Below are 26,983 nucleotides of genomic sequence, written 5' to 3'. Positions count from 1 at the left end.
ATACCGTATGATAACAAAGCATAATGATGCCAGTGACAGAAGTGTTTTCGTGCCTGCATTGCGAATTGTCACAAATTTGTAAATTATTTATAACTTCAGTATCACAGGGTATTTCCCGTGCCAGGAAACAGTAACTAGATGTTATGGAGATGTGAGAGCTGATGAAAATGTCCAAACTTTAGGTACTGTGATTTTATTTGAAAGTATGTTTACAAGCTATTGGGCTCTCAGCTACTTACTGGGAATATTTATTGCTTTCTATGTATGCTTATTAAAACACCCAGGGTTCAAACTGCAACGTTTATGGTAACACAAATGGAAACTATTGCTAAAAGAATAACATTAGCAGATGAATTGACCAATTAAACGTCAAAGACAATAAAAATGATCATTAATGGTTGCAAGCTGTCCAGCTGGTGACATGAAGACCAATTGATTTCTTATAAAAAGATATAAATAGACAGCTGAGATTGATTTCCAGGGAACAGTCTGATCATGGATTTGAGATGATGGCATAAATCAGAAGAGAGTTTGAATAGTTTATGCTGTCTGAATTCCATCAGGAGATTATGACCTTGAAATTGCCTCCTCTGGAGTACTTGTTAACTTGTCATGTTTCATGGACGGTCTTGGAGGAGGTATGGGCAGCACGGTAACACAAGTGGATAGCACTATGACTTCACAGCGCCAGGGTCCCAGGTTTGATTCCCGGCTTGGGTCACTGTCTGTGCGGAGTCTGCACGTTCTCCCCGTGTGTGCGTGGGTTTCCTCCGGGTGCTCCAGTTTCCTCCCACAGTCCAAAAACGTGCAGGTTAGGTGGATTGGCCATGATAAATTGCCCATAGTGACCAAAGAGGTTAAGAGGGGTTATTGGGTTACGGGGATAGGGTGGAAGTGAGGGCTTAAGTGGGTCGGTGCAGACTCGATGGGCCGAATGGCTTCCTTCTACACTGTATGTTCTATGTTCTATGAGGTCTGCCCTTTCAACGGGATGTGAAAAATCCAATGCACCTTTCAAAAAACAGCAGAGGCATTCTACCCGATGCTTTGAACAACATTTATCCCTCCGCCACCTCCGCCACAACAGATTAACTTGGCGCACAGCTCCTTGCTGTTTGTGGCCTCTTGCTGTCCATGCAATATGCATGAGCTGCCCCTACTTTACAACAACGACTGCATTTCAGAAATATTTCATGGCTGCAAAGCACAATGGACATCCTGAGGTCATGAAAGCTGCTACTTAAATGCAGGTCCTTTCTTTTGTATATTTAGCATATTTCCTGTGGTATTCTTTGCAGGACAAGCAAAAGAGACAGAGTGGAAAACGAATGGAAATGAATGGTTGTTGAGGCCAGAAGGAAAGCAGGAGTTCCAGGCAAGTAAGTGAAGGAAGTGTCATGATATTCAGGTGAACATCATAGCACATACATACATACATACTGATGGACAGATCAACGGACCAATCAACACACACACAACACCACAGCCAATCACAGGCAAGAGCATACACAGTACAAAACAGGGAACACGACACTTCCCAGGCATTCCAGCAGGAGACAGCTCAAGGCACAGAGCTCACAGCAAGCCACTCAGACATCCACCATGTGCTGAGTGCCACCACAAGATAGTATTAGGAATAGGTCCACAGATTCTAGGGTTATGATCGAACCTCAGTAACCAGTTTACCACTGTAAATAAATGTTAGTACTAAAACTGAGTTGTACCATTCGCAACCGTGTTGGTTCATCTGTGGAGCAGAGTATCCAACACATCAGGAAGTAAAGGAAGTGAGGGGAAGGTAAGGTCAGGCAAGAGTTTGGGAGACTTAGGAATGAAAAACAGCAAGGACAAGGAACAAGGAGCAAGAAAGGACTGAAGCAGTGCTTGTGGTGGTGACATTGAGAGCTGCTGGGAGTTTCTTGGAGGTAAGTTACAACTTGCCTCTTTCTTTTCACAGATTTGCTGGGCTGACTGGGCAGCTGGAAAGGTGAAATTCCCTCGGAAATTGAAAGGAAGGTGACTTTTTTTTCCAAATTACATAACAATGCGGCTGATTGTTTCTCAAATAAAAATGCTGAACTAGCTTGAAGTCCAGATATGGGTATACACTAAGCTAATTGGGATGTTCAAAAATAGGCCCCGATTTTCATTCTTGTTTTGGGTGTGCAGAGACGGGAGAATTCCCGGCTCCCCAAATCCCACCTTTAAAAATGGCGGCCTTGGCACTGGACTTTCCGTCCAGGGGGACAGGGGGGATTAGAAATTGGGACAGGTGGCCCCGGAACAGAGGAGGCTGCCTGGGGCGGAGGGGGGCTGGGCGGAAGGCTTGCCTCAGGGATCTGGCATTGAGTCCAAAGTTTAAAAATAAAAAACTACGACATTTCTCTCCAGTCTTAACCCCCCCCCCACACACTCTCATGCCCCATCCATGCCAACCCATGCCTCCCCTCCAAAACCCAAAACCCCTCCATGAGAACCCATACACCTCCACTCACCTCCCATGTCCCTTCATATCCTCCATGCCTCATCAGCTTCCCACCCATCGTCCCATGCCCCTCATACTCTCCATTACAATCTATGCCCATCCATCAATCCCCCTGGTCCTTTATAACGCACATGCCAACTTAGTGCCAACCCATGCCTCCCACCCACCACCCACTACCATTGCACCTACCATGCCAACTCACCCAGTATCCACCATGGGCAGACCTCAGGATTCATGCAGAGATGAGATCAAATTAAGTTCTATAAAATGATGTTCTAAGGGATGAATATTCCCTTCCATGCACTATGTGCGATGGCAGACATGAAAAGTGATGCTTTGTGGTGGAAATCCCTGTGTTACCCCCGAGTCAATTGAGGTTGATGTGCCTATGGCCCATCTGGACCTTCCCACTACCCACCTTGAGGCCTATTGCACAGGGAAATATAGGGTAGGAATTTAAGGATGGCGAGTGATCGGTACTCACCATTCCGAGAGTAGGTGTGTAATGTGTTACCACTGACTCTCAAAATCCCACTGCTAATTAGCGCTACCTTGAATGTTGATTAGCAGTGGGCAGGACTTTCATCCGCTCTTGGAAGAAGATCTTGCCTTTGAGAGCTGTTGGCCAGAAATGGTATTGCAGCACTCTGCCTGCAGCAATTCCCCAGACCATTGGAAAGGTACATCCCGGGCCAGGAAAGTAGGGGACACCCTGGGAGGGGGGTGATCACGGCATTGGGGGGTAGGCCCGGAAGGGGGGGGGGTCCCAGAGCTTCAAGCTCCTGGAGTGGAGGGAGCCCTAACTCTAAAGGAAGCTTTCACAGTGAAGAAAACCCCATCCCCCCCCTTCCAACCCAAGATGGGGAAGGTTTTTTTTGTCAATTTCCCACCCAACCAGTAGCCGCTCCCACCAGCCTAAAAATTGAGGCTAAATGGGAAAAGGCCCTTAAATAGCCTTTAAGGGCCTTAATAGGTGAAAGGATGGGTAGCACAGTGGTTAGCACTGTTGCTTTACAGCATCAGGGACCCGGGTTCGATTCCCAGCTTGGGTCACTGTGTGTGTGGTGTCTGCACAGTCTCCCTGTGTTTGGGACATTCTCCCTCAGTGTACCCGAAGAGGCACCGTAGTATGGCGACCAAAGCATTTTCACAGTAACTTCATTGTTAATGTAAGCCTACTTGTGATGCTAATAAAGATTATTATTCCCGCCCATGACACCCTGCCTGCACAAGTGTAAAATTGCATCTGGGTTTCGGTGGGTGGGTTCCCAGGGGAAATCCCATCCATTTAATTTTAAGCTCCTCCTCCACCTCATAACCTGAATTGGGGAGTGTAAAATTCTGTCCATGGAGAATCCCCACCATCAGACCTTTGAATGCCCCCACACAACCATTCCCATCTGTAGGCTGCAGAAGCCCCGCTTCTGACAGTGAGTGCCAACTGCGGCGCAGTATTATGCTAGAGAATCCCCAGACCAATGCACCTGATGTTATAACCATTCACTCTACATAACATACAGAGCATGATTAACACTGGACTGGCATGCCCTCCCCCCCACACCCTGTGCCGTTTCCACCTCCCCCAATCAAGCTCTTCCCCTGCAGCACATTACAAGCCACCTTGTCCGTGATTTCCCCCTGAAAGGGATGTGGTGCTGCCTGCGAAGCCTGACGGTTAGTCCGAGGTGCTGGGAGCGCTGCACAATAATTGTTGTTTGAGAAATCGAGAAGTCTTAAGTGAAGTGCAGGCACCAGGTGCATGTTGCTTATATATGGCTGTGCAACATCTCGGTCTATTTACATGTGTTAAGTAATGGGTTAAGAGACATTCCAATGAGTTGTCTCATTTATGTTAAGTATCCAATAATTGACACTGATATGTAAAGGAGCTTCAGGTGGCCTTTGTGTCAGGTGATGTGATGTTAGAGTTTTGTGCAGAGTCTGTTAAAGTGAAATAAAGGTGTTGGTGAAAAGGAGCAGAATTTTTGACTCTTTATACAACATCAGCTAAACGTCTAACAAATGGTAGCAGAGGATGGTTGCTGTGCAAATATGAAGGGTTGAAAGAAAAAACTTTTCCAGACCAAACCAAGGAGTGAGTGAGAAGAAAAAAACCCCAAAGATATATGGCTGAACCTAGGATAAAGATGGCCGGATATGACTATCCCCCCTTATTTCCTGAAAGGGGATCGTACGACCAATGGAGAAGTGCAGTAGTTATGTGGACTAAGGTAACTGCCTTGGGAAAGAGAAATCAAGGTATGGCATTGGCTCTTTCTCTACCTTATGACAGTAAAATCCAGAACAAAGTGTTTACTGAGCTGGAATTGGAAGAGTTAGACTCAGAAGATTTATAAGAAGGATGACTTGTTAAGTGCGAATGAAGCATGGTCGGATTTTGATAGGTTCCGGAAAATAGAGAATTTCTCCATTGAAGAATATATAATGGAATTTGGCAGACTATATAAAAGGCTGCAGAAACACAACCTGGAATTTCCACAGTCTGTGTTGGCCTTTAAATTATTTGTGCTAGAGTGAGCAACATGGATAGGCTCCTGTTTTTGACAGGAGTTCAGTTTGCAGATAAGGATACCTTATTCGACAAGATGACAGAAGCTTTATAAAAGTTTCTGGGGAAGCATTCGATTCCGATGGCTCTGATGACCCAAGTAGGTCAGCTTGCAATAAAGCAGAATATGGAAGACACACTAACAGGATGGCGAAACTGTACTGCTACGAACAGGTTCCAAGACTATAGAAGGAGATCGAGACCCGGAAATTATGAAGACAGAAACCCAGTTAGAACCTACAATAGGAAGATGAATCCCAGGAATGCATGGGGCATGATAAATCGATGTTTTCGATGTGACTCTCAATACCATTATGCTTTCAACTGTCCAACACATTATAATAGAGCATTTAAAGCGACACATGACATGGAAGAGTCAGAAGAGGAAAAAGATAGTAACCAGAAAGAAGGCATTGTCCTATTAACAAGCAGTTTTATGCCGGTAATGAGGGTGTTGGTTGTAGAATCCTTCAATTGTGCTGTATTGGACAGTGGCTGCACAGCTACTGTGTGTGGAATTGACTGGTTAAAATGTTACCTGGACTCCTTGAATGCTGAAAATCGTAACAAGGTTAAGGAATTTGAAAGTTCCACAAGTTTCAGGTTTGGGGATAATAATATTCTGAAGTCGCTGAAAAGAGTGGTGATCCCTTGCAATATTGCAAGAGTGAATCATTTCATTAGCATGGATGTTGCATCAAGTGAGATACCTTTGCTTCTGAGCAGACCGTCGATGAAGAAAGCACACATAACTGGATATGGAACAGGATAAGGCAACAGTTTTTGGAAAGACGGTGGACTTACAATTTACACAGGCGGGACACTATTGTATTCCATTACTGACAAATAATATTTCAAGTGGAGTTGTTAAGGATTGTTAATAGCAGTTGAAAATGGGACTTTAGCTGATAAAGAGTGTTGTATTAAAACTGCATGGGCAATTTGCATATCCATCTCCTCGGAGGCTGAAAACATTATTAAAGGATGCAGGGGTAAGGGATGAAGACTATACTAAACTGATAGAACAGGTTAGTGATCGCTGTGAAGTTTGAAGGAAGTACAGAAGGACACCAGCACGACTGATAGTAACCCTACCTTTGGCCAGGGATTTTAACGACATTGTGGCCATGGACCTTAAGATCTGGGATAAAGCCAATAATACATTTATTTTGCATTTTGTAGATTTAGCAACCAGATTTAGTCAATCAACGATTGTACGAAGTAAAGAAAAGAGAGTAATTCTGGATCAAATCGTGGAAAAATGGATAGGGACAGGAATGGGCCCACCGGCAAAATTCCTTACGGACAATGGGGGAGAATTTGCTAATGATGAGTTTAGGGATATGTGTGAAAACGTGAATATCACAGTTATGAATACAGCTGTGGAAAGCCCATTTAGTAATGGTGTTTGTGAAAGAAACTATGCTGTAATCAATGACATGCTCCGGAACATTTTGGCAGATAGACCAAATTGCAAGCTAAATTCAGCTTTAGCATGGACGGTACATGCAAAGAATTCATTGCAGATGGTTGGGGGTATAGTCCCTATCAATTAGTGTTTGGTAGACATCCTAAAATTCCATCCATTTTGGATGACCAGCCTCCAGCTTGGGAAGGGACTGCAATTAGCTCTGCCTTTGCTGAGCATTTAAATGCATTACATAGCAGTAGAAAAGCTTTTTTGGAAGCAGAAGTCTCTGAAAGAATTTGCAGAGCTTTAAGGCATAATGTACAGCCATCAAATACCGTTTTTCAGTGAGTGGAAGCTCACATGCACATGAGATTTTGGTGGCTTCCAATAAATTAGATGAAAAAGTTATCAAAGATGCCAAACAGCAAGAACTGCATAGTTGGAGTGAATTTGGGGTATACACAGAAGTACCGGATAGGGGACAAAGAGCTCTATCCCACACATGGATTTGCACAAAAAAAGTTATAAGGCAAAGGTCAGGCTTGTGGCAAGTGGATTTGAAGAAAACTTAGAAGATCAGGATTTAAGGGTAGATGCACCTAGGCAGGAAAGGTTATTTCAAAGATCTTCTTGGCTCTATTAGCCACAAAGGCATGGGAATGCAAATCTATAGATATAAAAGCTGCCTTTTTGCAGGGGCATCAGCTCCAGGGAGACATTTTTCTCCGACCTCCTAAAGAGGCAGCTAACACAGAAGGGGTACTCTGGAAGTTGAACAAATGTGTATATGGATTAAATGATGCGCCAAGAGTCTGGTATTTTTCGGTAAGGTCAGTTTTGTTAAAGTTAGGCTGTTGCCAGTTGAAAGCAGATCCAGCAATGTTTTACTGGCACTATAAAGGAAATCTTTCTGGCATCTTTATGATGCATGTCGATGATTTTTTGTGGGGCGGGACTAGTGATTTCGAAGCTATTGTAATCTCTAGTTTGAGGAAAGAATTCAGGGTTGGAAGTCAGGCTTCCGGTGCATTTAAATATATTGGACTGGAAATCGGACAGACTAAGTTAGGGGCAACTTTAGATCAGCAATCTTATTTGGAAAGCATCAGCCCAATAGCAATTAGCCGTGGCCGGGTTTCACAAAAAGACGCAATGGTTTCAAAGATGGAAAAAGTGCAACTGCGAAGTTTAATTGGACAACTGAATTGGTTAGGTAGACAGACTAGATCTGATGTGAGTTTTGATGTCTTAGAGCTGAGCACAAAAATGAATGATCCCAAAGTGGAAGACATAATAAGAGCAAATAAAGCGTCGGTCAAACTAAAAATGCAAGAGTATGTTTTGACGTTCCCGGTTTTAAGTGACCATCGGCACTTGAAACTCATAGTTTATAGTGATGTGTCCTATGCTAATTTATGTGATGTGGTTTCAAGCGCAGAGAGTTTTATAATTTTCCTTTTGGTGAACAATGGTAAATGTTGCCCTCGTGTGTGGGAAACAAAGTAAATAAGGAGAGTGGTCAAAAGTACTTTGGCTGCTGAGACGTTAAGCCTTGTAGAGGCAGTGGATATGGCCTTTTATATATCTCAGATATTGACAGAAATTGGGGATTAGGGGATTTGGGTAATATACCTATTGACTGTCACATTGACAATAAATCCCTGTGGGAAAATGTGCACTCTACAAAAAGTGTCAATGAAAAAAGGTTAAGGATAGACATCGCAAGTTTGAAGCAGATGTTGGACAGAGGGGAAATAGCAAAAATTAAATGGATCGACAGTAGCTATCAATTGTCAGACTGTTTTACAAAAAGAGGGGCTAGCTCACATAAACTTTTGGATATTGTTAATGAAGGGCGCCTGTTTCTGTGACTTGTTTCTTTTTTCTTCCAAAAAAATAAAGAAAAGAAAGGAGGGAAATGGTATGTGTGTTTTTGAGTTTCTTGCAATTTTGTTTTCACCTAAAAAAAAGTCTCCAAGGAAGGGGAGATTGTTAAGTAATGGGTTAAGAGACATTCCAATTAGTTGTCTCATTTATGTTAAGTATCCAATAATTGACACTGATATGTAAAGGGGCTTCAGGTGGCCTTTGTATCAGGTGTGTTATGGGCCAGGGTTTAGAGAACCCCAAAGTGTTTCATGGAGTTCACCTGACCCACAACTTTTAATAGATTGTGGTATGGGGAGCACATGGCCCGCTACAGGTGTGGTCGAGCAGAAATGGAAAAGTATTTTTTAAAACAAAACAATGTTTGTTCTATAAACTCAAGTTAACCTTTTTAAAACATACAGTGAACATGTTAGCAACCATCAATTCAAATACAACCCCCAAAGAATACAACACTAAGTAACCCTTAATAACTTCCCAAACAACATCCAGAAAATAAAAGAAACACCTTTTAACAGAAGCACATTAGGTTTACATTCACTACTGAGAACATTTATAATTCTGAATTCACCAAATGATCAAGAGGTAGTCTTTTCATGGCAGAGAGATAAACAATACACCTGCTCTGTCTGGCTTCAGCTCCAACACTGAAAACGAAACTAAAACACACCCTGCAGCAAACAGCCTAAAACAAAAGTAAAAGCTGACAGACAGCCCAGCTCCACCCACACTCTGACATCACTGCAGTAATATGAGCAACCAAACATTTCTTAAAGCGACATTCTCATGACAGGTGATGTGATGTTAGAGTTTTGTGCAGAGTCTGTTGAAGTGAAATAAAGGTGTTGGTGAAAAGGAGCAGAACTTTTGACTCTTTATACAACAGCAGCTAAATGTCTCGCAACATGGCCTGTTAATCCAGTGTGAAGAGGTGATTCCAGTGAGCAGCCATTATAATGAGTAAGCATGATATTCAAATGTATTAAAATGGTGTTGTCAACGTGGTGCGGTGGGAAACATGTGCCATCGTTGATGCCAGGAGCAGATGATCGCAATCTGTTTTCCTATCGATGTGAAACTGATTTTTTTGGTCTTGTGATGTTTTCCTCTCCAGCCTGCCATGACAACAATCACAGATGGGAATTGAAGATGATGCCGAAGTGTTTATTGAAAGCTTTACTACATCAAAAAAAATACTCTCATTCCTAAGAACCCATTTAAGATTTTTACATTCCTTCAACCAAATAAACATTATTTAACTATTCTACTAAATAAACTAAATAAATAAACATTGCAATCTCTTATAACAACAGGATTTGAATTCATTATCTCATATCAAAGGGTCTATAACCACTTGTTGCTATCAATCAAACTGTGAAATGGCAGGTACCCCAGTGTGATAATAGATGGTTGTGAAATCATACAGTATTAATCCAATAATGGGAATCTTTAGGCTTATGCCAACAGATGGAATGAAAGAGCAAGAATTTATTTTACCATTCCAGACATTCTTTTCATAATTTGAAGGGCAGGAATTTTAATTGCTTTAAAAGCTTGAAAGCTCCCTTTCACGGTGTAGTTTGACACTTTTGACAGCTCCCTTTGACAGATCCTCTTTACACTTTTGACAGTTGATTTGACAGGTCTGTTAACAGTTCCAATGAGCTTGACAGTAATGAGTTTATGTACTTTCTGTGCATATTCATGCCGACCGTGACAATTCGAATGGGCACCTTATCTCCCCAAAGAGCACCTGACCCACTCGAAAGGGAATTTACTGCCACCAAAGAACAGCTGACGTAGCTCAGGAGATGGATCATTCACACACATCTGAGTTGATCGTCTTTGGTGGGTTATCCCTAGCCAGCCTGACTCCATTCTAATAGCTTTGGAATTGCTTCTCAAATGTTTGGCCTTCTTAGGAGCTACTGTTCGTTATTTAAAATGCAGATGCTCAGAGTTTTTAATTTTATAGTGTGTATTCTTTTTTAAAATCAGGGTATCGTTTCGGTGGCATGATGTTGTCGATTAGGCGTTCGTTGCCCTTAGTGATGATTGACAATTTGCGCATGTGACGTTGTACGTGTTGTCCTTGATGTTGCAGGAGTCATGCTGGCTGTTGCTAATGTTGTGTCATTTGCTGGTGATGTTGTTAATGGTGGTCCCCTAGATATTGATATTTCCAGTGTTTCTCCTGGTCTTTTCTATTTTTCCAGCTCTAGTGTAGGTTAAATATCGACTTTGTTTCTCCTCATTTGCTTACTCAATTATGTATGGCCTTGTCGTCTCAGTTTCAGCAACAACCTTAGCTGGGCTCCATATATTCATGATTGGATCTTGTACATGTAAGGCTTCCTTTTATGTGCCACTGTTGGGTATTTTTCTGGCATGGGGCACATACAATAGTGTAGGCACCCATCTTACCACCTTCCCACGCACCCCCAAACTCAACCCCATAATTCAGACTATGGGAACTGCTGACATTGGCAGCCTGTCCAGCATATTTAAGTAGGTAACCTAGGGCCATTCAGGCTTGTTACTAAACCAACAGACCCTGATAATACACTGCTCACGTTGTAAAATGTTTGGCATGGACAGTCTCATGGGAGTGGGCAGTCTGACTTTTCTAAAGGGAACCTTCAAATGATGGGAATGAAGGAGGGGTTCAATCATCGAGGGCTGCTCTTTGTGAATCGGGGGCAGCCCCACTAATATCAAAACCTTCCCTACTTGCTCATATTCCCAACCTTAAACCCAATTGCCTCAGCCCCTAGATTGAACTGATTATGTACACATCACTTAGTCTCCAGTGCAGCTCGGAAATATATGGTCCCGGGAACACTTACATATAACACATTAGTTCCTTGCTAGATATTTAAAGATAATACAACAATATATAGCATAAATCTTAAAAAGAAATCCACCACAGCTTAGGAGCAAACATACCGCAATGTGAGAAAGAATCTAGCAGAAACCCAGGCATAGATGTGGTTAGAACAGAGATGAAATAACGGAGTTTGAATGCCACCATATTTTTCCTACTTTATCAAGCTCGGCACTGGAATGTTCATGAGCTGACATGAGTACGACTGTGGGAAGTTGGCAATGTTAAGACTCTGGTTTGGCCTGAGGTGCGCAGATAGATACATGACATCTTTTGTAATTGGGCTGTTCTAATAACAGTGAGATATTAATTGGTCTAGATGTGTATCCATTTGCTTTGATGTGTAAAGAGTATAAGAAGGGATTCCTTGAGCAGAGAGAGCAGAGGTATTTGGCCAGAGGAAATTTGGGATCATTGCAGAAGAGCAGAATGGTGGAGGGCCACTTGCATGACTGGCCAGGGTGCCATGGGCATGGCCATTTTATGTTACCACATGGAGATCAGCCTTCTATCCAGAGGAAGAAGTCTTACAATACCAGGTTAAAGTCCAACAGGTTTGTTTGGAAACACTAGCTTTCAGAGCACAGCCTCCTTCCTCAGGTGAGTCACTCACCTGATGAAGGAGCTGCATTCTGAAAGCTAGTGATTCCAAACAAACCTGTTGGACTTTAACCTGGTCTTGTAAGACTTCTTACTGTGTCCACCCCAGTCCAAAGCCGGCATTTCCACATCATGTCTATCCAGAGTGTAATGATAATATTGCTTTGCTTAATGCTAGACATTAACTTCTATCAAGTCTTACTTGTACAGAATGAAATATAACCACTGTTGCCAATAAGAGTTATCACTTTGAATCAATTCAGAACTTGAGAGTGAGATGTTCATTGACACATTACCCCGAATTCCAAAAACCCTTAAGTTACAGCAAATCGCAGAATTCCATGCTTGCTTTGCTTTCACCATTTTTCTATGAACACACGCATATATGTATAACTTGTGTGCCTTTGGGTTGCAACAGAAGTGATGTAATAAAAGGATAAAAACATTTGTATTAACAGCACTTTATCCCATTCACTAGAAATGCAAGTGTCATAACCATACATAATATCAAACAAAAGCAACCAAGGCAAAATTAAAATTACAAAAGAGAGATAGACCAAAGAGAAAAACAAAACACAAATAAACGAGCATTACTAAAAGTAGTTATATCTACATGTTCCCCCCCACCCCATCCATTTGGCTGTGGACCCCATTTGACCGATCTGCCCTGTCTGGTGTTGGCCTCAGTGTGCATTTCCCTGCGTTTTGCTGTTCCCTCTGATTCTCTGCTTGCCCTTGGGTCTGTCGCCTGCAGGTATGTCCCTTGTGCCTCAGTCTTCTTTACAGGCTCCCCCCCCTTCCCCGCCACTTCCCTTTCCTTCGCGATCTGTGGCTCCCCCCCCCCTTCCCCCTCCCTCTCCGCTCTATTGGTTGTTGGCTACGACCAAGTCATGGAACAAGTTGGTGAACGGCTTCCCCATCCTATGGAAGCCCTCTGCCGACCCACGTATAGCGAATTTTATCTTCTCCAGTTGGAGAAATTCTGACAGGTCAAACAATCAGTCTGCAGCTTTGGGTGGTGTTGCTGATCGCTAGCTGAGCAAGATTCTTCGACGAGCAATTAGGGAGGCAAAGGCCAAGGCTTCGGCCCCCCCTCCCCATAAAGAGTTTTGGCTGATCAGAAACTCTGAAGACAGCCAATTTTGGGCATGGCTCCACCCTCACTCCCATAACCTTGGACGTTACCTCAAAGAAGGTCATCCAGAACTCAACAAATCTGGTGCAGGCCCAGAACATGTGGGTGTGGTTGGCCAGGCCACTCTAGCCCGTTCACATTTGTCCTCCACCTCCCGGATGAAGCTGCTCATTTGGGTTCTGGTTAGGTGTGCTCTGTGCACCACCTTTAACTGCATTAGGCTCAGACCTGCGCATGTGGAGGTGGAGTTCACTCTGTGTAGTGCGTCGATCCAGAACCCCCCTTCCATCTCCCCCCCCCCACTTCTGTGCCCAGCTCTTCCTCCCATTTTACCCTTGTCTCATCCAGAGGGGAATATACCTCTTCCAACAGTCGTCCGTACAGATCCCCAAAGCTCCCCTTTCCAAGGTCGCCTGCGTCCAGCAGTTCTCGAACTAACGAGTTTCCTGGTGTCTGGGAGTTCATCGTTGTTCCCCTACGGAGGAAGTTCTTGACCTGTATAACTCATTTCAATTTCTTTAGATAGTTGGAACCTCTCTGTAAGTTCCTCCAGGGTCACTAGTCTGTATATATGTCTCTAACCATCAGTGTCCCCTCATCCATCTTCCTCTTCGTGCGCTTGGCTCAGCCTCATACAGTTTAAGGTGCTGCACAGGGCACACATGACTGGGACAAGGATGAGCCAGTTTTTTGGGGGTGAGGACAGGTGTGTTAGGTGCTCAGGGAGCCAAGCAAACCACACCCATATGTTCTGGGCATGCCCAGCGCTGGAGGAATGTTGGAAGGGCGCAGCGAGGACGGTGTCGAGGGTGGTAGGATCCAGGGTCAAACCGGGCTGGGGGCTCGCAATATTTGGGGTTGCAGAGGAGCCGGGAGTGCAGGAGGCGAAAGAGGCCGGTATTCTGGCCTTTCCGTCCCTGGTAGCCTGGCGAAGGATTCTTCTTCAGTGGAAGGATGCGAGGCCCCCAAGCGTGGAATCCTGGATCAACGATATGGCGAGGTTTATTAAATTGGAGAGGGTGAAATTTGCCTTAAGGAGATCGGTGCAAGGGTTTTCAGCCGGTGGCAACCGTTCTTGGACTTCCTGGCAGAACGGTAGACATTGGTCAGCAGCAGCAGCAACCCGGGGGTGGGGGGGGGGGGGGGGGGGGGGGGGGTTCTATTTTATTTTTGTTTGTCTATACTGGGGATCTGAGGGGGTGTATATATTTGCTATGTTTGCTATGTGTTTTGGCGGGTGTTAATATATTATTTATGTATGGGGGGAAGGGGGCACTGGATTGTTTTGTTTTGTATTTAATTCTATTGGGTTCTTTTTACATTTTGTTGGTGATATTTTGTGAAAACTTTAATAAAAATGTTTTTTTTTTAAAAAGTGTCCCCTCATCCTGTCTCCACCTTTTGAAAGTGGCGCCCACTGTTGCTGGCATGAACCTATGGTTGTTACAGATGGGGGCCATAGTGGACATTTTGGTTGGCTGAAATGCGGTCTATTTGATATCACTTTCGGAGCGTGGCCACTAGCACTGGGCTTCTTGAGTGTTTGGCCAGGGGAGATGTGAGTGTGGTTGTGCCTAGGGCTCAGAGGGATGTCCCTGTGCAGGAACTCTCCTCCATCAGCAGCCATTCCATTCCCAGTTCCTTCACCCATCCCCGCGCTCTTTCTGCTGTGGCCGCCCAGTGGTAAAGCTGTAGGTTTGGGAGGGCCAGGCCTCCCATACTTTTTTTCCTTTGTAGAACTCTTTTTTGGATCCTCAGATTCTTCTTACCCCCACCCCCACACAAATGCTGCGGTTAATTTTTCTACTGTGTTGAAGAAGGTCTTGGGATGTTGATTGGGAGGGATCTGAACAGGAAGAGGAACCTGGGCAGCACATTCATTTTGATCGTCTGCACCCTCCCTGCCAGCGAGATCCCCAGGCACAATTATCAAACGCCGAATGAAACATCTGACCCACCCGGCCCTTCCATAACCATATCTGATCCCTAACTCGCAAATGTGTCTCCTGCAACAACACCACATGAGTTTTCAAAGTCTTTTTTTTTAAATAATTTTTTTAAAATTAAAGGTTTTCATAAAATATCAATAGCAAAATGAGAAAGAAAAAAGAACCCAACAGGGTTAAGTACAAAACACAATCTAAAACAGCAACCCCCCAAACCCCTCCCACCCTGTACCTAAATAATAAATTAACATTAACACCCCGACTTAAGACAACAGGTGTATACACCCCCTCAGACCCTCCAGTGTAAATAACATAAACAAAAATAAAGTAAACCATCCCCCCCCCACCCCCCGAGCTGCTGCTGCCATTGCCTCCTTGATCTTAGCAGCAGCAACTCGATCCCCCCCCCCCAGGCTAGGACCCATCCTAGCTGGTTTACTGCCCCCATTGCACTTCCGCAAGTCAGCTGACTCCTGCTGACCCCGGCCACTCCCGCCTCCCCTTTGTGTGGCACACCCTCCTCTCCCGCTCCCCATTCACAGGCTCTCTCCCTCCGTTCTAAGTGCGGGAAACAATCCTCGCTTCCCCGCCCCGGTCCCGCACCCCCCCAGTCTTCGGCGCGGGAAAAAATCCCGTGCTCTCCACCTACCAGGCCCCGCCACCAACCAAAACAGTGCCCAACCCGCCCCATCCACCCTCCCCAACCCGAAAGAGAAAAACACAGAGAAAAAGAAACCCAAAACAATGCAAAGGCCCCCCCCCCGAACCAAAAATAGGCATAACATATCCACCGCAGTCCCCAATCGCCCATCCCGACCCTCAGTCTGTGTCCAGCTTCTCGGCCTGAACAAAGGCCCACGCCTCCTCCGGAGACTCAAAATAATGGTGCCGGTCCTTGTAGGTAACCCACAGTCGCGCCGGCTGCAACATGCCAAACTTCACCCCCTTCCTGTGCAGCACCGCCTTCGCTCGATTGTACCCGGCCCTCCTCTTCGCCACCTCCGCACTCCAGTCCTGATATATCCGAACCACCGTGTTCTCCCACCTGCTGCTCCTCTCCTTCTTGGCCCACCTGAGCACACACCCCGATCGACGAACCGATGGAACCGCACCAGCACCGGCCGTGGAGGCTCGTTAGCCTTGGGCCTCCTCGCCAACACTCTATGGGCCCCTTCCAGCTCCAGAGGCCCCTGGAAGGACCCCGCTCCCATCAGCGAGATTAACATGGTGACCACATAGGCCCCCACGTCCGGCTCCTCCAGCCCCTCCGGGAGGCCCAGAATCCGCAGATTCTTCCGCCTCGACCGATTCTCCATCTCCTCAAACCGCTCCTGCCATTTCTTGTGGAGCACCTCGTGCACCTCCACCTTTACCGCCAGGGCTGAGATCTCGTCCTCATTGTCAGAGATCTTTTGTTGAGCCTCTCGGATCGCCACCCCCTGGGCCGTCTGTGTCTCCAGCAGCTTATCAATAGAAGCCGTCATCGGCTCTAGCAGGACCGTTTTAATCTCTCTGAGGCAGCGCTGGATACCCTCCAGTTGCCCCTCCGCCCACTGCCTCCACGCTGCCTGGTCTCCGCCCGCCGCCATTTTGTCCTTCTTCCCTCCCTTCTTCTGGTCCACCACCACCTTTTTTGTCACCCCGCTCCTAGTTAAAGCCATATACTGACGGGGAGCTATTATTAACTCCTTCCCACACCGGGAAACGTCGAAAAAGTGCCCTTGGGGGCCCTGAAAAGAGCCCAAAGGTCTCGAGAGGGAATCCTTTTGGCAGTGTTCGCTTCACCAATCTGCCCCAAAATGTTTGTGGAAACTCCTGAAAAAGGTCTAAGAGTCCGTTCCAGACGGGAGCTGCCGAATGCGGGACCTACTCCTCCATGGCCGCCACCGGAAGCCTCGTCCCCGCTTCTTCAGTGGCCTTGGTGAGATCTTTTCACAGTTGTTCCCTCTGCTGTTAGAATTCACTTTTGATAGAGTCAAGTCAGATTGCAGCTTTAAGCTTGCCCTTCCCCCGCCTGCATGCTGGAAGAGGCCCTGTTTATCCTGTTACAGCCAAATCTTTTACTGTTTCTGCCGGGTCTGGTAGCCAAAAGACATAACATTCCTGGGGGACACTGTCAGGGGAATGTTGCAGTCTTCTTGCCACACCGGGAAATGTCAAACAAATGCCGTGGGGCCCTGTAAAAGAGCCCAAAAGTCCGTTCCAAGTGTGAGCTACCGAATATGCGACCTAGCTCTGCATAGCCGCACCCGGAAGTCAGTTTTCAAAGTCTTAAGGTGCGCAAACACCCTTGATATCTTTGCTGGCCCACATAACCCCCATACATTCCATGTAACCAGCCGGATGGGAGTCATCTATCTACCACCCCCCCCCTCTTACCAGAGTCAACCATTCCCTCCTCGCAAGGCAGTCCGGCAACCCTCCAAGAAGGACCGACACCAAGCCCACCCAAGAGGGCCACCAGATCCCCCAATGCAACCAGACAAAGAAAAGTCCCAGCCACAATCAGGAAACTAACCCTTCCCCCTCTCCACCAGCCCCCAACACCACACCCAAATAACCAAGTAAACCAAAACCAGATTCATAAGGGTGCCCTGCCCTTCTGAGTTGGGGTGTGGGGGGCTCCAGGACCCCATTGTGGGTGAGTTGGGGTATTGGGGGAGTTTGGAGGCCACAGTCGTGGGCCTAGAGATCGGGGTGCCATTTGAGAATGACACCCCAATCTTTCGTGCACTGGCGAGCGGAGCTTGTTTGTGCAGGAAATGAGACTGAGTGCAGCCTCGGCTGGGCGTTCCTCGCCGAGGCCCTGAAATGATGCAAAGTCCCGTTCACTAGCGTGGTCTTTCTTGGTGCTGTGAGCACCGGGAAATACCCGGCTCGACATGGGACTCTCTTTCATTTCTGTTATATCACGACGATCATCTGCAATCTGTTAATTTGTCCAGGGATCAAATTCATTACGACACTAATTTTCTATCTGATATTTAATACCAGGAATTCAATAAATTGCAAATATCTAAAATAAATCATCATCTGGCGCAGCACGGTAATACAGTGGGTAGCACTGTTGCTTCACAACTCCAGGGTCCCAGTTTCGATTCCCGGCTTTGGGTCATTGTCTGTGTGGAGTCTGCACGTTCTCCCTGTGTCTGTGTGGGTTTCCTCCAGGTGCTCCGGTTTCCCCTACAAGTCCCGAAAGACGAGCTGTTAGGTAATTTGGACATTCTGAATTCTCCCTCTGTGCACCCGAACAGGCGCCAGAATGTGGCGACCAGGGGCTTTTCACAGTAACTTCATTGCGGTGTTACTGTAAGGCTACTTGTGACAGTAAAGATTATTACTATTATGAAATGGCTGCATTTCACAACTGAAAAAGAATGCACACTTAGAATACACCTTTATAGAAGTTCACTCCCATTCTCTCCAAATTTGTTTTGTGCTGCAGCAACTACCATGGTTACATTTGCCAGCTATCACTTCCAGTTGCATTTGTGGTTCGCTGTACCTGTTGCTCTGCCATTTAATATTTCAATCCAAAATCTACTTGCCCACAGCATGAAACATCTTAAAGATGCTCCTTATGCCAGCAAAGGATATTGGTGTATTTAAAATGGCTGATGCAGTCAGCTACAGAAAAACCGTATTTCATATATAAAACAAAGATTATCTATTTAATCCTTTCCAAGTAACAGGTCATTTTATGCCATATTGATATTTTCTTCACAAAAGTGCACGTCAGATTTATAATCAGATGTCATACTCAAATAACTATCAGTACACTTCAGTGTCACGTGAAGTTATTAAAGTGATAAATTGAAGCTGTGTAGTCATTCTCTACAAGCTGGGTCGATTGGATAAATCATTAATGGGAAAGTCATGAGTGACTTATGTTCCACATCACCAGCAGAAGTAAAATCGTACTTCACTGCTTGACTCGTATTTATGGCATTCATCTGGCTTTGCAAAATTTCTAGCTTGCCATTTCCAGGATGAGAATGAATCTACTTATTTTCCTTTGAATTTGGAGCCACAACGAAAGAGTTATACAGGGTTACACGCATTGCAGAGGCCATTTTATAACCCTGTACCAGTGTCAATGCAATGTTTTAAGATAAATGAGGTGGTGCTGTAGGAATGCAGCTTTATGATCACTCCAATTAATTGTGGCTTCCAAGCAACTGTCCATGCACAGGATTCAATACGCACGGTTACTTATCTGTTGCTCAAGCACTATGGAATCTGTTTTACAATATAAATTACATGCTAATTGAGTCATTGAGTTAGTTAAGTTTACAGTTGTAATGTAGATATTGGTGAGGCTCACTGGCAAGCATCTCGTAAGGAGAGGCCACATCTATTGTAGGCCCAGGTTTTATTAGAAGACTTGCATTTAATTGCAACTTATTAAATCTTCAGGACAATGCAAAATGTTTCACAACCATTAAATTACATTTGAAATGCAGACAAGGTTATTATTATGTCGGCAAATACAGCAGGTAAAAAGTGCACAACGAAGTTTCACAAACAGCTAATTTTCATTTAGTGGTGGTACCCTGGACAGTTTTATATCCACATCAATAGAAAGATAGAACCTGGGTTTAATACCTAATTTGAAAGACAACAGGTTGGGGGTGGATTTTAACTTTTTGACTCGCCAGACTGGAAGCTGAATAGCATATGGGAAACCATTAAGTCAGGGCTTCCCCGCATACTGTGGAGTTTTAACTCCACAGTATGAGTGATATGTCATGGATAGGTTACCCATCTGGCAGTCTGCCTGCCTGCTTGACAGGCTCGGCTTCCAGATGACCAGGCAATTCTGGAGAAGTAGTTGGAGAATCAGTTAAATCTAAGCCCGATCTTGGGTGGGTGCAGGGGGGTTCTAACCCCAGGTTATGTGGGGGATGTCCTATCGCAGGAGATTTGTGAGGCAAGTATGCTGATCCTGCAGGGGGTGGCACAGTGGTTAGATCTGCTGCCTCACAGCACGAGGGACCTGGGTTCAATTCCGGCCTTGGGTGACTGACTGTGTGGAGTTTGCACTTTCTCCGCGTGCCTGTGTGGATTTTGTACGGGTGCTGCGGTTTCCTCCCATAATCCAAAGATGTGCAGGTTAGGTGGATTGGTCATCCTAAATTGCCCCTTAGTGTCCAAAGATGAGCAGGTTAGGTGGGTTATGGGGTTACGGGTATGGCGAGCATATCATTGACCCCAATTTGCAATAATTTCCAATTCATTAGCAAGGTTGAAGTCGAATCTAACAGCTTCCTGGGAATTAACCGGCTCCCCGGCGAGAAATTACTCGAGTCTCGTTTAGTCTCCTTTTTTAAAAAGTGAAGCTAGCGCAATGGCTGCTGAGGGGAACTGAGGAGGTGAGTAGCCATTCCCATTTTCTAGAATGCAGCTCAAGCTCCAGTACTCGGGGTGTGTGGAGACCCCTTTGGAGGGTTGAGCTTGATTGGGGGTGCTGAAACATTCCAGGTCGGCGGGATTGAGGGGCTTTTCGTCTGTGAGGCATTCAAACCATCTTTACGTATCGTGGATATCCATAACTGAGGCAACTACAGCTGCTGCCTGTCTATCCTGCCAAACACTCCAGGACAGAGGCCTGTTCTTGGTTATATGCTGAAGGTCACTTTAACTCCCTTTACTGTGACAACTGCATCCTGGTCATGCTGCCTACAGTGACAGCCTCTGCCAGTGCCTCCAAGGCAGCAATACTGACCCTGCTGCTGGTCCTCTGACCCACTCGGGGGAACAAGATTCATTCACAGTGTCGAAAAGCCTGACGAGGTCGACATCCTCAAAGAAATGAGCAGTCGGTGCGATTGTTGTTCGAGGGGGATGGCACACTGCGTGCACATGTTCCAGTCATACTGGTTGGCCTCTGGAGGTCCTTTTTTGATACCATTTTGGCAATCCTGAATATTGGGATGGAGCCTTGCCCACCCTTAGTGATTTTTGAGGTGTTGGATGTGCCGGAGCTCGGACGGGGGCAGACGTTTTGGCCTTTACTTTGCTTGTGGCAAGGAGGCGGATCCTCTTTGGCTTGAGGTCAACTACATCGCCAAGTGTCTTGGCATGACTAGGTGATCTGACGGAGTTTTTGCACCTCGAGAAGGTAAAGTTCACTGTGCGAGGGTTGGTGTACGGGTTTTACCGTAGATGGTGGCCGATTATTTTGTTTTTATATAAAGTTTAGAATACCCAATTCATTCTTTTCCAATTAAGGGACAAATTAGCATGGCCAATCCACCTACCCTGCATATCTTTTAGGTTGTGGGGGCGAAACCCCCGCAAACACGGGGAGAATGTGCAAACTCCACACAGACAGTGACCCAGACCGGGATCGAACCTGGGACCTCGGTTCCGTGAGGCCGCAGTGCTAACCACTGTGCCACCGTGCTGCCCGATGGTGGCCGTTTATAATATTCTTTAAAGTGTTGGTCACTGTTAGCTATTGGGGGGGGGGGGGTGGAATAGGGTGGGTGGTTTAGTTTATATTGTCGTGAGGGGAGTGGGGTGGGGGGTTATTACTGTAAACTTTGTATAGCAATTGTTAAAATCTCAATTAAAATATTTGCAAAATAAAGCAAGGAGCAAGTCTGCGTGCTGCCATGCTTGTGTGTTGACTGGAGAGGGAACGTTTAAAAGCAGCTCCCCCGAGTTAGTGGCGAGGCGCTGAGGCACGAGTCTGGCAACCATTAAGTCAGAGCTTCCCCGCATGCTGCGGAGTTTTAACTCCACAGTATGTGTGATATGTCGCTGATAGGTTACCCATTTGGCAGTCTGCCTGCCTGCTTGACAGGCTCGGCCTCCAGTTGACCATGCAATTCTGGAGAAGTAGTTGGAGGGTAAGGCAAGTCTAAGCCCGATCTATGGGTGGGTGCAGGGGGGTTCTAATCCTGGGTTATGTGGGGGATGTCCTATCGCAGGAGATTTGTGAGGCAGGGGGCCCATTTACAGCACTAAGTGTCATTAAATACGGGCTGTAATCTCGCCAATGTGGCCGTCGAGAAACACCCTGCCAATCACACTCAAAAGCTTGAAGTTTTCCTGCCAAATTGCGCCCATAGAATCTATAGCCAAAGAAATTGAAAGATGAGAAGAGAGGCATCTTATAGAATTATAAAATCTGACAGCACATAAAGCACACATTGTCGATGCAAACTCTGTGTACGAACTGACCGATATAGGTCCACTCCCCAGCTTTCTCCCCTTACCTTGCAAATAACTCATTATATATGTCCAGATGCCTTCTGAAAGTGACTGTGGAATCTGATTTCTTCACATTTTCAGAGCGTTCATTCCAGGTCTGAGGAACCCTCTATGTGAAGCAATTTCCAATTTCTTTCTCTATTGGGACTAGTCATAACTTTGAATGCCTCTACTATGACCCTTAACCTTAAAACAAATGCAAAATTTGGCAGACGATGGAAATCTGAAATAAAAAGAGGAAATTATATAAAGCTCAGCATATCTGGCAGTATGCTACCAACATTTTCCGATTTTACTCTCTGCTCTAAGAAAAACAATTCCAGTTTCTCCGATTTTGCCACATAACTGAATTCCCTCGTCATGGTACCCTGGCAAACCCCCTCTGTAGCCTCTCCAGGGCCTCGGCATCCTTCCTCAAGTGTGTGCTGCAGGTTTACAGCCTCTAGTGGGTGGGATTTCAGGAGAAGGAGGCTGTGAAATTGGGCATCATGGCAGTGGCGTCATGCCTAACGCCTACCCAAGCCCTGCTGAAATTATACCAGCGGTTGGGATGTATCGGGCAATCCGTTCACCCGTGGGCTAAGTGGCCACCACTGTGATTTTACTGCAATGGGAGGGGCTAGTCCCAATTGTCCAGCCCGTCAGATGAAACCCCCTTAAGGTATCCCCTCCTCCCCACCATATTTCTCCTCCTCCCACGTCCGTCCGTCCCCCGGCACTATCCATCCAGCCCCCCCTCATCACCTCTGCTGTGACCTGCCAGGTGAGCCAGCAGCTTTCTGGGGCCCAGGGCTTCCTCCCCCATGGGGGTGAAGGCCTGCCCCAAGCCAATTAATAGCCCAATGACTGTTAAACCGCTGTAAGTGATCCACCCTCCAAAGGGGTGGGGACTCACTATGTAGGTAGTATGCATAGCACCATGATCTTGTTAGAACACACAAAAGTAAAAGTTTAAGAAATAGGAGCAGGAATAAACAATATAGCCCCCCGAGTCTGCTTTGCCATTCAATCTGACCATGGATGAGTTTCTACATCAACTCCACATTCCCCCGGCGGAGGTCGGAGTATTTTCGACTGTATCGAGGGACGAGGCAGGGGTGACCCTTGTCCCCCCTGTTGTTTGCATTAGCAATTGAGCATTTGGCCATGGCATTAAGGGAGTCCAGGAAATGGAGGGGGGTGGTCCGAGGGGGAGAGGAGCATCGGGTGTCGCTGTATGCGGACGACCTGTTGCTGTATGTGGCAGATCCAGTGGAGGTGATGGTGGAGGTCATGCAGATCCTCAGGGAGTTTGGGGATTTCTCAGGCTTTAAGCTCAATGTAGGGAAAAGTGAGCTCTTCGTGGTGCATCCAGGGGACCAGGGAAGAGGGATAGATGACTTACCGTTGAGGAGGGCGGAAAGGAGCTTTTGGTACTTGGGGATCCAGGTAGCTAGGAGTTGGGGGGCCCTGCACAAACTTAATTTGACGCGGCTGGTGGAGCAGATGGAGGAGGACTTCAAACAATGGGATGTGTTGCCACTCTTGCTAGCGGGCAGGGTACAGTCGATTAAAATGATGGTCCTCCCGAGGTTTCTTTTTGTGTTCCAGTGCCTTGCTATTATGATTATCAAGGCCTTTTTTAAGCGGGTAGGTAGGAGCATCATGGGCTTTGTGCGGGCAAACTAGACCCCGAGGGTAAGGAGGGGGTTTCTGGAGCGTAGTAGGGACAGAGGAGGGCTGGCGTTGCCGAATCTGGGTGGCTACTATTGGGCAGCCAACGTGGCGATGAAGAGGCTGGAGATGGCGTCCTGCAAAGGAACGAGCCTGCGGGCGCTGGTGACGGCACCGCTGCCGCTCTCGCCGACAAGGTACACCACGAGTCCGGTGGTGGCGGCAACGCTAAGGATCTGGGGGCAGTGGAGACGACACAGGGGTGAGATGGGAGCATCGGTATGGTCCCCGATCAGAGATAACCATTGGTTTGTCCCAGGAAGGATGGACGGGGGGTTTCAGAGCTGGCATTGGGCAGGGATCAGAAGGATGGAGGATCTGTTTATAGATGGGACGTTTGCGAGCCGAGGGGCGCTGGAGGAGAAGTTTGGGATACCCCCGGGGAATGAGTTCAGGTACATGCAGGTGAGGGCATTTGTGAGGCGGCAGGTGAGGGAATTCCCGCTGCTCCCGGCAAAAGGGATTCAGGACAGGGTGATTTCGGGTGTATGGGTCGGAGAAGGCAAGGTTTCGGCGATATATCAGGAGATGAAAGAAGAGGAGGAGGCCACGGTAGAGGAGCTGAAGGGCAAATGGGAGGAGGAGTTGGGGGAGGAGATTGAAGTTTGAAGGGGGTCTGTGGGCTGATGCCCTGAGTAGAGTTAGTTCCTCTTCCTTGTGTGCCAGGCTTAGCCTGATGCAGTTTAAGGTTATCCACAGAGCGCATATGACAGGGACGAGGCCGAGTAGGTTCTTTGGGGTGGAGGACAGATGTGGGAGGTGCTCAGGAAGCCGGGCGAATCACGCCCATATGTTCTGGTCGTGCCCGGCACTGGATGGGTTCTGGAGGGGTTTCGCGAGGACTATGTCTCAGGTGGTGAAAGTCCAGGTCAAGCCAAGTTGGGGGCTGGCATTATTTGGGGTGGCAGACGAGCCGGGAGTGCAGGAGGCGAAAGAGGCCGGTATTCTGGCCTTTGTGTCCCTGGTAGCCCGGCGGAGAACTTGCTATTATGGAAAGAAGCGAAGCCCCCCGTTGTGGAAGCCTGGATAAACGACATGGCAGGGTTCATCAAGTTGGAGAGGATAAAGTTTGCCTTGAGGGGGTCTGCGCAGGGGTTCTACAGGTGGTGGCAACCGTTCCTAGACTATCTCGCGGAGCACTAGAAGGAGATCGGTCAGCAGCAGCAGCAACCCAGGGAGGGAGGGGGGGGGGTCTATTTCAGTGGGGGGTATATGGGTGGGCGGGAAGAGGGTTTTCCTAGGGGCACTTGAAAAAGGAAAAACATAAACATATGGGAGAGTCAATATGTGTGGGTGGAACCCAATGTACAAGATCTGTATTATGTTGGATTGATATGTTTATGTTATGTTCTGTTACTTCCCTTTTTCTTTTCTGTTACGGGGGGTGGGGGGTTTAAATGGTTGAAATTTTTTGTTGGAAACTTTGAATAAACATATATTTTTTTTTAAAACTCCACATTCCCATTCTGTCCCTATTTTTCTTAATTCCCTCAGTGTTCAAAAATCTATCAATCTCAATCTTAAATATACTCTGCAAGTGAATATCCACAGATCACTGGATTATGGAATTTCTAAGATTCACAGCCTTGTTCTGGGTGTAATTTCTCCTAATTGCAATCATGAATGTTGACCACTTATCCTAACATTAGTTCTAGATTCTCCAGATGGGGGGACAGCCCCTGTCAAACACTCTAAGAGAAGATCAGATAGGTAATAGAAGACAGAGAGTTGAGGGGAACTTCCGGTGGCGGCCATGGAGTGAGTGGTCGCACATTTGGTGGCTCCTGCTCAAGGTGGATTTTTGGGGTCTTTTCCCCATCCAAAGGGCAAAGTATTTGAGGCGAAAGGTACAGGAGTATCTGGGAAAGGTAGTACTCCTCTGGTGTGGCTGGTGGATGGATTCACGGACAAGGAATGCTGCAAGAAAGATTAGCGGGAGCAGGAGAGTCTTTGTGGTGCGCCACAGGAAAAGATAGTGGAGGACAAGGACAGCATGCTAACTGCCCAGTGGCTGATGGAGCAGTTGGTAGAGTGCTGAATAATAAATTTCGACAACAAGAGGAAAGAGGCTCTGGAAGACCTAGCCAAGGTGGTGGAACTGCTGAGATCTGAAATCGAGCGAGTGGAGCAGAGACTGGAGTCCCAGGGCCTGGCAATCCAGAAAGTGGAGGAGGCGGTTGGGAAGCATGAGGAACAGTTGGCCTCGTTGGTGGCGGAGCTGGGAGTGATGCTGGAGAGCCAGAAGAGGCTGAGGTAGAAGGTGGGGGATCTGAAGAATCACTCCAGGAGGCAAAACCTCAATGCTTGAAGGCATTGAAGGTGTGGCAAGGATGCGGGAGGAATTGATTGGGGAGGGGGCCTTTGATCGGCCTCTGGAGGTGGACCGAACGCACAGGATGCTGCTGAGGAGGTTGCAGGTGGGCAAGCCATCGAGGGCGATGGTGGCACAGTTACCCTGACTTCTGGACAAGGAGAAGATCCTTTGTGGGCTAGACAGACCTGGAAATATACCTGGGAAGGGAACAAGCTGCGGAGTACCAGGACTGAGGTGTGGAGCTGGCGAAGAGGAGGGCTGGGTTTAATCAGGTTGAGGCTGCCCTCTTTGAAAAGGGGGTGAGGTTTGGGGCATTGTATCCGGCCCGCCTGTGGGTGCCTTTCCAGAAGCGAGAGCTTTATTTCAACATGCCCGAGGAGGCAATGGAAATTATGAGCGACAACGAACAGGGAGGAGTGTGAGGACATTGAACTTTTGAGGAGTTGTGTGTGCTTTTTAAAATGTTTGGTGGAGGGATTTCAGGGGCAGGTTCTCACAAGGGAGCAACGATGGTGAGTGCCTTTTAGGGGTTGGCGGTTGGGATGGTCAGGTGGAGGGGAATTGGAGGGAGGAAGGGTGGTTGGAGGCCTTGGATGGGGACCACCGTGCTAGATAGGTGGACTAGTTAACGGGAGAGAAGTGCGGGGTTGCCAAGAAGAAGGGGATGGATGCATTCGGTTTTTTTTCGTGGATGGGGGTGGGTTGGGGAGGTTTGCTGGCATGGGTGTGGTTAGTGTGATGCATTTGGGAAGAGATCAATGACGGTGGACATCCGAGGGTGGGCCTGGAGGGTCGTTTGTCGGGGGCTGGCTCAAAAAGGG

At 46.8% G+C, this 26,983-nt stretch overlaps 1 long non-coding RNA gene across 1 annotated transcript in view; it reads left to right on the top strand.

The window, feature by feature from the left end:
• Positions 1-1,296: 1,296 nt before the first annotated feature.
• The window catches only part of LOC140425262 (uncharacterized), a 49,940-nt gene continuing 24,253 nt past the window's right edge, over positions 1,297-26,983 (top strand). The window contains exons 1-2 of the long non-coding RNA XR_011947802.1: positions 1,297-1,379; positions 1,958-2,016. This is a non-coding gene — a long non-coding RNA (uncharacterized lncRNA). The remainder of the gene's footprint in view (positions 1,380-1,957; positions 2,017-26,983) is intronic.

The sequence above is a fragment of the Scyliorhinus torazame genome, chromosome 6 (assembly GCF_047496885.1).
Source record: "Scyliorhinus torazame isolate Kashiwa2021f chromosome 6, sScyTor2.1, whole genome shotgun sequence".
NCBI lineage: Eukaryota > Metazoa > Chordata > Chondrichthyes > Carcharhiniformes > Scyliorhinidae > Scyliorhinus > Scyliorhinus torazame.
Note: the sequence above shows the minus strand (reverse complement) of the source record. Positions and strands in the feature narration are given on the sequence as shown.